This window comes from Molossus molossus, unplaced genomic scaffold, assembly GCF_014108415.1.
Source record: "Molossus molossus isolate mMolMol1 unplaced genomic scaffold, mMolMol1.p scaffold_m16_p_41, whole genome shotgun sequence".
Lineage (NCBI taxonomy): Eukaryota > Metazoa > Chordata > Mammalia > Chiroptera > Molossidae > Molossus > Molossus molossus.
Genome location: NW_023425379.1, coordinates 437,585 through 450,804, shown reverse-complemented (window position 1 = coordinate 450,804; position 13,220 = coordinate 437,585).

Sequence of the window (13,220 nt, the reverse complement as noted above, 5' to 3'; positions counted from 1 at the left end):
TCTTGTGCCAGCACCAGGCTGTTTTGATTACAGTTGCTTTGTAGTATAGTTTGGTATCTGCTATTGTGATCCTTCCAATTTTGTTCCTCTTTCTCAAGATTGCTGTGGCTATTCAAGTCTTTTCTGATTCCATATACATTTTTTGAATATTTGTTCTAGATTTGTGAAGTAGTCATTGGTATTTTGATAGGGATTGCATTGAATCTGTAGATTGCTCTGGATAGTATGGACATTTTTATGATGTTAATTTTTTTAATCCATGAACATGGTATATGCTTCCGCTTTTTTGTGTCTTCCTCTACTTTCTTTTTCAATGTCCTATAGTTTTCCAAGTACAGGTCTTTTACCTCCTTGGTTAACTTTATTCCCAGGTATCTTATTTTTTTGTTGTTGTTGCAACAGTAAATGTGATTGTGGTTTGTTTTTGTTTTTAGTTTCTCCGTCCAAGATTTTATTATTGGTTTATAAAAATGCCATCAACTTCTGGGTGTTAATGTTGTATCCTGTTACTTAGTCAAATTTATTTATTAAATCTGGCAGTTATTTTGGTGGAGTCTTTAGGGTTTTCTATGTAAAATATCATGTCATCTGTGAATAATGGCAGTTTTACTTCCTTCTTTTCAATTTGGATGCCTTTCTTTCTTCTTGTCTTATCACTGTGGCTAGGACTTCCAGTACTAGGTTGAATAAGAGTGGTGATAGTGCCCTGGCCGGTTTGACTCAGTGGTTAGAGCATCAGCCTGCGGTCCAGAGAGACCCAGGTTCAGTTCCCACTAAGGGCATGTACCTCGGTTGCACTTCCAGTACTAGGTTGAATAAGAGTGGTGATAGTGCCCTGGCCGGTTTGACTCAGTGGTTAGAGCATCAGCCTGCGGTCCAGAGAGACCCAGGTTCAGTTCCCACTAAGGGCATGTACCTCAGTTGCAGTTTCTCCCTGGCCCTGGTTGGGTTGTGTGGGTGGCAACCACTCAATGTGTCCCTTCACATCAATGTTTCTCTCTCTCTCTCTCTCTCTCTCTCTCTCTCTCTCTCTCTCTCTCTCTCTTTTCCACTCTATCTGAACAAAATATGGAAAAATGTCCTTGGGTGAGGATTAAAAAAAAAGAGTGGTGATAGCAAATATCCCTGTCTTGTTCCTGATCTTAAGGGAAATGCTTTTAGTTTCTGCCCATTGAGTATGGTGGTCACTGTAGGTTTGTCTATATGACTTTTATTATGTTGAGGTATAATTCCTCTAGTCCTACTTTGCTGAAAGTTTTTATCATAAATGTGTTTGAGATTTTGTTGAATGCTTTTTTCTGCACCCATTATATGTTCATATCATTTTTATCTTTCATTTTGTTTATGTGGTTTATCACATTTATTGATCTGCAAATATTGAACTATCCTTGCATTCCTGCAATAAATCCCACTTGGTCATGGTGTATTATATTTTTAATGTATTGCTGGATCCTATTTGCTAATATTTTGTTGAGAACTTTAGCCTCTATGTTCATCAAGGATATTGGCCTATAATTTTCTTTCTTTGTAGTTTCTTTATCTGGTTTGGGAATTCGGATAATGAGGCCTCATAAAAAGAGCTTGGGAATCTTCCCTCCTATTGAATTTTTTGGAATAGTTGGAGGAGGATTGATGTTAAGTCTTCTTTGAATGTTTGGTAAAACTCAGCTGTGAAGCCATCCAGTTCAGAGGTTTTGTTTGCTTAAAGTTTTTTAATTAGTGCTTCAATTTCTTCAGTTGTTATTGGCCCATTCAGGCTTTCCAATTTTTTCTGATTGAGTTTTGGCAGATTATATGATTGTAGGAATTTGTCTGTTTTACCCAGATTATCCAGTTTGTTGGCATATAGATGTTAAAGTATTTTCTTACAATCCTTTGTATTTCTGTGATGTCAGTTTTTACTTCACCTCTTTCATTTCAGATTTTATTTGTATCTCCTCTCTTTGTTTATTGATAAGTCTGGCTAAAGTTTCATCACTCTTATTTATCTTTTCAAAGAACTAGCTCTTGGATGCATTGATCTTTTGTATGGTCTTTTTCAGTCTCTGTCATTTATTTCTACTCTGATCTTTATTATTTCCTACCTTTTACTTACTCTGTACTTTTCTTGCTGTTCTCTTTCTAAGTCTTTTGGTTGTAAGATTAGATAGTTTATTAAAGATTTTTCTTGGGCTTTTTATTTGTTTTCTTGGAGTTTTGTTTGTTTGCTTGTTTGTTTTTTAGGTAGGCCTGCAATGCTATGAGCTTTCATCCCAACACTGCTTTTGCTGTGACTGAAATTTGGGGTTGTTGTGTTTTTGTTTGTGCCTAGAAAGTTTTGTTTTTGTTTTGTTTTTTTAAATTTCTGTCTTGATCTCACTAGTAATCTATTCATTGTTTAATAACAAGTTAGTCTTCATGTGTTTGACTGTTGTTGTTTTTTATTGTAGTTGATTTCTAGCTTCATGCTATTGTGATCAGAGAAGATGCTTGATATGATTTCAATGTTCTTGAATTTGTTAAGGTTTATTTTGTGTCCTAACATATGGTCTGATTTTGGTAATGATCATGTGCTCTTGAAAAAAAAATGTAGATTCTGTCACTTTGGGATGGAATGACCTGTAAATATTAATTAGATTGAGCTGATCTAGTGTGTCATTTAAGGCCACTGTTTCCTTGTTGATTTTTTTGTCCAGAAGATGTATTCAGTGATGTCAATGGGGTGCTAAAGTCCCCTACTATGACTGTATTGCTATCAATCTCTCCCTTAAAGCCCATCAAGAGTTTTTTATATACTTAGGTGCTCCTGTATTAACTGCATATATATTAACGAGGGTTATATCCTCTTGTTGGATTGATCCTTTTAGTATTACATAGTGACCTTCTTTGTTTCTTGTTATGGCCTTTACTTTGAAGTCTATTTTGTCAGATATGAGTATTGCTACCACAACCTTTTTTTTTTTTTTTTTTTTTCCATTTGTGTGGAATATTTTTTTCCATCTCTTCACTTTCAGTCTATGTGAGTCTGAGGTAGGTTTCTTGTAGACAGCATATATATAGGTCATGTTTTCTTATCTATTCAGCTATCTTATGTCATTTGATTGGAGCATTTAGTCCATTTACATTTAAGGTTATTACTGATAAGTACTTATTTACTTCCATTTTTTAATAACTATGTTCATCTCTGTCTCTCAATTTATTCTTCTTAAAGCACTTTAACATTTCCTCAGTGCTCGTTTGGTGGCAATATACTACTTTAGCTTTTTGGGGGGTTGTGGGGTCTGGGAAGTTCTTTATTTCACTTTCAATTTTAAATTATAGGCTTGCTGGATAGAGTAGTCTTGGATTCGGGTCTTTGCTTTTCATTACTTTAAATACTTCATACCAATCCCTTCTGGCCTGAACTATTTCTGTTCAGAAATCAGCTGATATTCTAGTAGGTACTCCCTTGTAGGTAACTTTCTGTCACTGTCTCGCAGCCTTTAATATTATTTGTCTTTAATATTTGAAATTTTTATTATGATGTATCTTGGAGTGGATATCTTTGGGTTCATCTTGATCAGAACTCTCTGTGCTTCCTGAACTTGTGTGACTTTTTCCTTCACCAGGTTAGAGAAGTTTTCTGTCATTAATTCTCTAAACATATTCTCTCTTCCTTGCTCACTTTCTTCTCCTTCTGATACCCCTATGATGCCAATATTTTTATGTTTCATGCTGTCCCAAAGTTCCCTTAAACTATCTCTTGCTTTTAATTCTTTTTTCCTTTTGCTGCTCTAATTGAGTGCTTGTTTCCTATCTTGTCTTACAAATCACTTATTCAATCTTCTGCCTCATTGAATCACTTTTGATTCCTTCCAGAGTATTCCTGCTGTCAGAGATGTTATTCTTCATTACCAAATGATTCTTATTAATGGTTTCCATTTCTTGTTTCATGCTGTTGTAGTTCCCACTAAGTTTCTTGAGCACCCTTATAACCATTACTTTGAACTATATATCTGATTAATTGCTTACCTCTATTTCATTTAGTTCTTTTTCTGGAGTTTCCTCCTTTTCTTTCATTTGGGGGTTGTTTCTTTGTCACCCCATTTTTGCTGTCCCTTTGTATTTGTTTCTATGTATTATATCAAACTGCTATGCCTCCCAGTCTTCATGGGGTGGTCTTATGTAGTAAGTGTTTTGTGGGACCCAGTGGTGCCATCTCTTAGATCTCCTGGGTTGAGTGCTCTAGGAGTGACCCTTGTATTAGTTATTTGTGCTCTCCTGTTGTAATTGAATGTTGCTGTCCTATTTGTGTGAGAGATCACCTCTCATCTGGCTGATTGTGAGGCTCACCCCCAACCATACCATGTGATCTGTTGTTTTGGTGCTGGCAGAACAAAACAAAACAAAAACTTACAAAAGATTCCTATATAGTAGCAAAAGCAACCACAAAAGAAGAGAGAATTAGAAAAGAGAAAAGAGTACAAGAATAGTAGAAGGGAAGAAAAAAATACGAGAAGAAAAAGTAATATGAAAGGGCAGAGGTGAAAAAATAAAATAAGAATAAAGAATAGGGGAAGGAAAACAGTATAAATGAAAAGAGGAACAGCCCTGGCCAGTTTGGCTCAGCGATTGAGCATTGGCCTGCGGACCAGAGAGTCCCAGGTATAGTTCCCACTAGGGGCACATACCACAAAAAAAAAAAAAGAAAGAGAGAGAGAGAGAGAGAGAGAGAGAGAGAGAGAGAGAGAGAGAAAGAAAGAAAGAAAGAAAGAAAGAAAGAAAGAAAGAAAGAAAGAAAGAAAGAAAGAAAGAAAGGGAGGAAGAAAATATTATGACTCAGAAAGTAGAAGAGAAAATAGAAAGGCAAACAATAAGAAAAGTAATAAGATTAAGCAGGAGAAAGAAGAGAAAAATAGAGTAAGAAAAGGGGATAGAAAAGTTAGATATGAAAGAAAACAGAGACTAAAATAATAACAAATCAATAAAGATGAAAGATGAAGAAGATAATGGGGGGGGAGTGGTATTTGTCTCAGCAGAGACAAATTTGTGGCAGCTCTCTATGGATCCTGGTCTTCTGTTGACTGAGGCTGACTATTCCGTCTGCCAATCTGGGCCTCCTGGGAGGTACTTAGGTTCTAGTCACTGTCAGAAATTATCCCCTTTAGGCTCGTAGTTACCTGTTCAAAGCTTCAAGCTAGGCACAGTTTGTGTCTGTCTCCACAAAACTTAGCTGTATGGGAGGAGTCAAACTGCATTCTAAGTATGGTTTGTTAGCAGCATAGGGCCCAGGGATGGTTCACCAAACTTCATGATGTTCTCTGGGCTCGGCCTCCACCTGCCTTTGACTGGCAGCCGTCAATCTTAATCACTGAAAAGTCTGTTTCTGAAAGGGCTTTAGGTAGAATCGGAGGTATAAGACCTCTGGGTATCCCAAGTGGCTCAGGTTTCAGGTAATGTAATGGGTATGCTTCCCTATCCCAGAGCTACTCTTCAGAGTGACCCAGAATATTTCCCTGCCCTTGGCTGGGAGGAGATCCTTGTATGCGCCCAGTGGGGTCAGCTGGGAACCTGGAGTTTCTATAAGTTCTCCAGAGACAGGTAGCACCAGTCAGGTTCCTGGCACAGTGGGATGGATGGTCCGACCTCCAAGCCAGTCACTGACACTCCCTCAGACTGTTCAAACCAGTAGGCTTGGTCCCTACTGCTGTCTCCTCTGCAAAGGTCAAGATGCAGGGTGTGGCAGGCAAGGTTCCTAAGGGTGGGGTGAGCTATTTCCTTTAGAGCAGAGTATTCTCTTTTTCCTGAGCTCTGGCTTCTGGAAGGGGCCAGTACCTCTCAGGAAAAATGGCCACTTTGGTTTGTGGGGAGCTATGACTGCATTCAGGTCACCTGGCTGCTGTGTTTCCACATTTCTCCCCAATGCTTCCCACTCCAGTGTCTCCTCAGGCACCTCCAGACCACACAGCTCTCCTTTCACTGAAGCCTCAGTTGAGTAGCTGCAAATGAAAATCCTGTGCTCTGAGTTTCTTTAAGAAAAGAAAAAATAAAAATAAATTTTAAAACCTGTGGCTTTACATGCGACTGGCAGGGGTCTCCTCAGTGGCCAGAAGCCCTACTGCCTTTCACGGCTGGATGTTACATGGATTGCTGTTTTCAGCTCTGGTTCTCGAAACTGTGGAGCCTAGCATGGGATCAAGACCTCAGTCCTCTTAGGGAAAGACCCTCCCTGCAGATGAGAGATTCCTCCTCTCTCTTGGACTGCCTGTGGAAGTTGGCCAGTCCCTCTTGTGATCTTGCCCTTCCTACCACTGTCCAGGTGGTTTCTGTCCTTCTTTGTTATAAGTCTCCTCCAGTGGACCTCAGATGGTAATTCCGGGTGGATGCTCTCCAATTTAGTTTTATTTCCAGTCTGGCTCTGGGAGGAGATGCAAGAAAGATCTGCCCATTCGGCCACCATCTTCCTTTCCTCTAGTAGAGCCATATTTCCATCTCTACCTATATATCTATTAAAATTAGAAATGCAATAAAAATGATTAAGAAAGGTAGATTATTGGATTGAAAATGTTTTGGAAAAGAAAAATCCCCCTTCCCAATGGTTGTTTATAAAACTTTTGACATTTGAGTCATTGCACAATATTTGTGGAGCAAAATACACAAGAAATTCTCATTTCCAAAAGTCATAGATTCAAAGCAAGGAAAAACTTAGAATACATTGAACTTTGGCCAACATGGCAAAATAACTTCACTGAAACAGCTGCAAATAAATTAAAACTAAAACTAAGCTAGACTAAACTTCAAATTAGTCAACTGATACTTTGTAGAAATCTTCAAGTCGTTAAAATCCACCCAACCATGCAAGTTGTTGTAAATTTTACACATAATTAAAAGAAACAAAATTTTGGTTAATTGACAGAATTGATAGAGTTCAGCAAATAGATCGTTAACTGAAATTCAGAGAACTGGCTTTCCTTACTTCCTATCCCAGAGGATGAGAGTTCTTCATCTTCACATTTAGCCCCTCCATCTGTTCTAGATCCCATCCGCTTCTGCTTTCTCTGGCTCTTGCTCTGTAGGAGACAATCTGGAGTGTCCTTTTTTCTTTCCTCGAGTCTCTACAGGGAACGGAAGTCCTTCAGAACCTGGAAACCATACTAGCTCTTGGAAGATTCCAATTCAAACAGTGCTGGACTCTGGCCATTTCTTAATAGTCCTGCTCACTTTCTCCAGGGCTGGGCTGTACTGAATGGCTCTAATGACTTGTGGCTTCGAATGACTAAGTTTGGAGAGCAGTCTGAAACCAGGCACTGCTGCTTCCAGGGCTGTCTCCTGCACTAAGAAGGAACAAATGAACACAGAGACAGTGAGAATTGTCATCCTGCCAATTCAGATCATTGCTCACAAGGCAGCCCTTTGGGTCACCTTTCCTTTCCTTTCCCATTTGGTCCATCTCCACACTGTTCCATCCTTTCTTGCCCCTCATTAGTTTGCCCTTCCACCACTTTCCTGTTTTAGCTCTTCCCATTGTGGATCCATCTCCCAGCTTTTCCTGTTCTGAAATTTCTATTTCACAATGAAAAACCCTAACACTTTCAGCCCTTTTGTATACCTCCCAGTCTTCACTTCTGCCTCAGTACTTTGCTGCTATGAAATGACCTTCCCTCTTTTTCATCAATTAATTTAGTGTAGCCTCTGTTCTCTCACCAGCATCCTTAACTCCACAGTCCTTTAGGCCTATGAGCCCACCAACCATCATATCACTTAACAGTGTCTCAACCCTTTTAACACTTCTCTCAAGATCCTTAACATATCTCTTCCATCTGCCCCATTTTTCACAAAATCCCAAATCCTCCCCAGAGAGAGTGAATCACCAGGTAAAGAGGCATCAAATTTCTGCCCTGTCCACCTTCCTCCCACATTGCCCTCATACCCTCTTCTCACATACACTTATCTGTACCCTCACCCATCTCTTGTAGTCTTCAAAGGGATGCTGCCTCTCTTCCGTTGAAGGCCAATTCCTTTTTGCAGTCATGGTTAAGTCTTCAGTCCCTCCTCTCTCCTCTGGGTCCTTGCTCCACTAGCCACTGTCTGTCCTTTAGCTCCTTATCTGTGGTGTCAAACATGGTCCAGCTGCTTGCTTTCTTCCAAGCAACTCTCCCTCAGTCCTTCCTCTCCCCACTCCTCCTTCCAGCCTCCTGTTACCTATCTTCTCTCTCTTTTCTTACTGCACTCACTTCGTAGTAGTCCTTGATTCTACTGTCCCTCTAACATCCTGTCTTAATTCTGGAACAGCCCCTTCATGTCAGTCATTCACTTCACAGATATTGATTGAACATCACCTATGAGCAGGCACTGCTTACATGTGCTACCATGGTGAACAAACCAAGCTTACTGTTCAGTGGAATACAGAGATATTTAATCAAACACACACCAGAAACTTGCAACTGTGAAAGCTGCCACAACAGAGAAGAACCAGTCACTATGCGAGCCAATCACATGGGAATTAGACCTATTCAGAGAGTCCAGAAAAGATGTCTGTGATGGAATGACGCTTCAGCTGAGACCTGAAGGATAAATGAGAGGTCACTTAACAGAGGAAAGGACCAAAGCATTCCCTGGGCAAGAGGGTGAGTTGATGTGCAAAAACATTTTTAATAATCAGTGTGAATGGGAGTTGCCATCTTCTTAAATGATCTTGCCCTCTGCTCCCAAGATTGATCTGCATGGGCACAGAAATCAACCTAGGCCATCTGAAGCCTTTCCTCAGGATTTCTGAATTTGTTGGTATTGTTATAAGGCTTATCTGTTTTGTTAACTAAGGACATATATAATATTGATTTTAAAATTAGTTTAAAACATCATGAGGGAGAAGAGACAAATCTTCCAAACAAAAACATTCCAAGTAATATACCACATATTATGTTATAATATATATCATACATTATCCCCTCCAGGAGCTGGAGCTTAGACTCCCCGTCCCTGATCACTGCACATAGAGATTTACTTCCAAAGAACAGAATATGGAAAGAGGAAAAATGTAGCTTTACAATGGAGAGACCTGACAGACACAACCTTAACCCAGTGATCAAAGTTAACATCACCAGTGATAATTCATGTTTATATAATGTAATTCCTGATATGATGTAATGAGAAGGGCACTTCACCTCTGTGGCACTCTTTCTTCCCAGTCTAAAGAACATTCAACAAATGTCTGGCCAATACTCTTCAAAACTGTCAAGGTCATAAAAAAAAAAAAAAAGAAAGAAAGAAAGAAAAGGCACAGAAACTATCACAGGCAGAAGAGACTAACTTAACATGATGACTAAATGCAATGTGGTACCCTGGATTGAATCTTGGGATAGAAAAAAGACATTGACAAAAAAAAATACTAGAGAAATCAAAATAAAGTTTATTTACTAGTGCTGTACCAGAGTTAACCTTTTATTTTTTGAAAGATGTATCATAATAATCTAAGATGTTAGTTATTATTAGAGGAAACCAGGTGAAGGGTATATGGCCCTTATATCATCTTTGCAAATATTCTATAAGCCTAAAATTACTTAAAAATTTAAAACATCATTAGGAGAGACTGAAGCAAAATAAAATAAAATGAAAAACAGAAACTAGAGACACAGAGAAAGTCTTGACAGTACTTGAGTTTCTGGTTCCATTTGCCAGCCATCTTCCAGGTTTCGTTATCTAGACCAACAAATCTACCTTTCTTTCCCAAACTAATTCAACTAGTTTTCTTTCACATGCAATAACTTTTCACTCTTGCACACTGTCACTACTGTTTTACTATCATTTTTCTCTATATCTCACTGTGGCCTGGTTTCTTTCCCCTCTTCTCCCTTTATTTTTTCTTAGTAAATCCCACTTATACAATCCAGCATTATGAACTATAGTTACCATAGTCATCAGGTTATACATTAGTTCCTCAAACCTTATTCACCTTATAACTGAAAGTTTGATTTTTTTTTTTTTTTAACCAATCTTTCCTCATTTTCTCCAACCCCTGCCCTTGGCAACTACAATTCTATTTCTATTTCTATGAGTTTGACTTTGTTTTTTGTGGGTTTTTTTTTTTAAATTTCATATATAAGTGATACTTTGCAGTATTTGTCTTATTTCACTTAGCACAATGCCCTCCAGATTTACCCATGTTGTCACAAATGGCAAGGTTTCCTTATTTTTGAAAGCTGAATAATATTCATGTGTGTGTGTGTGTGTGTGTGTGTGTGTGTCACATTTTCTTTATCCGTTTATCTTTTGACCATTACAGGTTGTTTACATGTCTTGGCATTTGTGAAAAATGCTACAGTAAACATGGGGTGCAGATTATCTCTTCAAGATGATGATTTTATTTCCTTGCATATATACCCAAAATGGGATTGCTGGATCATATGGTAGTTCTATTTTTAATTTCTGGAGGAATCTCCATACTGTTTTTCATAGTGGCTGTACCAGTTTATATTCCCGAAAACAAAGTACAGGGGTTCAATGTTTCTCCATATCTTCACCAGCATTTGTTATCTGTGTAGTTAAGAAAATAAAATATCTCTCTCTCACTCTCTCTCTCTCTCTCTATATATATATATATATAGAGAGAGAGAGAGAGTTATTTTATAGTTATATATAACTATATATATAACTATATATAAAATAACTAGATATATACACATATATAATCTTAACAGGTGTGAGCTGATAGCTAATTGTAGTTTTAATTTTTATTTCCCTGATAATTAGTGATGTTAATCACCTTTTCATGTACCTGTTGGCCATTTGTATATCTTTGGAAAAATATGTATTAAAGTCCTGTGTCCCTTTTTTCTTTTTTTATCCTTACCCAAGGATATTTTTTTCATTTTTTTGTTCAGACAGAGCAGGAGGGAAAGAGAGGAAGAGAGAGAGAGAGAAAAACATCTACGTGAAAGGTACACATCGAGTGGCCGCCACCCGCGTGACCCAACCAGGACGGGGGACAAACTGCAACCGAGGTACGTGCCCTTAGCAAGAACCAAACCTGGCTCTCTCTGGACCACAGGCTGACGGTCTAACCACTGAGCCAAACCGGCCAGGGCATGTGTCCCTTTTTTTCATTGGGTCACTTGACTTTTTGCTATTGAGTTGTATGAGTTCTTTGTATATTTTGAATATTAACCCCTTATCAGATATGTGATTTGAAAATATTTTCTCCCATTCCATAGGTTATCTTTTCTTTTTTTAATTGTTTCCTTTGCTGTACAGAAACATTTTACTTTGATATAGTCACATTTGCTTATTTTTGCTTTTAGTGTCAAATCCAAAAATAGTCATTGCAAAGACCAACATCCAGGAGCTTACCCCCAATACTGAAGTTCTTCTGGTTTTAGTTTCAGGTCTTCTGTTCAAGTCTTTAGTCTATTTTGAGTTGATTTTTGTGTACGGAGTAAGACAGTGGTCCAGTTTCAATCTTGTGCGTGTGGATATCCAGTTTTCCCAACACCATTATTAAAGAATTGATCATTTCCTCATTGTGTATTTTTAGCTCCTTTACTGAAAATTAATTCATATGCATGGATTTATTTCTGGACTCTCTATTCTGTTCTATTGATCTATGCGTCTGTTTTTATACTATTGCCATACTGTTTTTATTACTATAACATTGTAATATAGTTTGAAATTAGGAAATGTGATACCTCTAGCTTTGTTCTACTCCTACTCCTCTCTTTTAATTCTGAAGATCATGAGCTATATCCTAATTTCAAAATCTAATGGAAACCTGTCAGATCTCATCTTACTGCAGTATTTTTTTACTCTGTTGGCAACTCTCATTCTGGTAGACATTTCTTTTGGTGGCTTCTGTGATAGCATTTTGGACTCTATTGTCTTCTTCAATTCTTATCTTATTGGCTGCTTCTTCCCAATCTCCTTCAAGGCCCTTCTTTTGTTACCATCCCTTAACAGCTACCCAGACCCTTTTTTCACTACATGTACCCCATAGGTGACCACATCCATTCTTATGGCTCCACTTTACCACCTATAGACTAATGGCTCCAGAATATCTCTCCTCAGCTCAACCGTCTCTTCTCATTTCCCAATTTTACACTCAAACACTGACTAGACATCTTCATTTGGCTGTGTCACATATATCTTAAACTCATCATGTCTAAAAACAAATTCATTATCTTCTCTATCTCCTTGAAAACTCACTCTTTCTTTGTTCCCCCAACTTCATGAGTAACATCACTAATGTATGACCCAGGAACAAAGAAAACATCTTAGAATCCTCCTATGCCACCATTCCTCACTTCTAGTCAGCCACCAAGTATTGTTTTTATCTATTACTCCTCTTTTTCAATCCTATCACTAGGATTGTTAGTTACCATCACTAACTTAGTTTAGATTCTTAATGTAAGTTGGGCAATTGAAACTGACTCCCATCTGATTCCCTTTGATCTTCAATATTGCAGTCAAAATGATGTCAATATCATATAACCTGATCATTGTGCTTCCCTTGTTTTTTGTTGTTGTTGTTGTTTTGTTTTGTTTTTAATCCTCACCCGAGGACATTTTTCCATTTTTTGTTCAGATAGAGTGGGAGGGAGAGAGAGAGAACATCGATGTGAAAGGGACACATTGAGTGGTTGCCACCGGCACAACCCAATCAAGGCCGGGAACAAACTGCAACTGAGATACGTGTCCCTAGTGAGAACAGAACCTGTGTCTCTCTGGACCGCAGGCCAACGCTCCAACCGCTGAGCCAAACCGGCCAGCGCATGCTTCCCTTGTTAAATAAACCTTTCAATAGTTCCTCAGAGCCTGGGCCCTTTGCTTGACATATAATATCCTCCATGATTTGGCACTATCTACCTTTCCTGTTTTCTCCTTTCACACTAGCCCATGTGCCCTACACTCCAACCAAGTTAATCTACTCAGGACCACCACCACTATCACCTCCATGGCCAGAAGCTATTTTCTTTCATGCCCTTAATTTTGAACATGGTGCTGTTTATCCTGCATGAACATCCTTTCTCCAACTTCTCCCTCTGCTATGCTTCTACTCATCCTTCAAGATCAAGTTCCAGTGTCATCTTTGTGACATCATTTGCTGACGTCCCATCTCTGGACTAGGTTAGTAATCCCTCTATGCCCACAATCCCATGCTTTCCACTATCATTAAACTTCCCAGTGCTAATTTGCAGATCTGTCTTCATAGCTTACTGTGAGCTCCTCAGTCATATCTTAGCTATGTATTTTAAGTATAAAGCTGGCACACA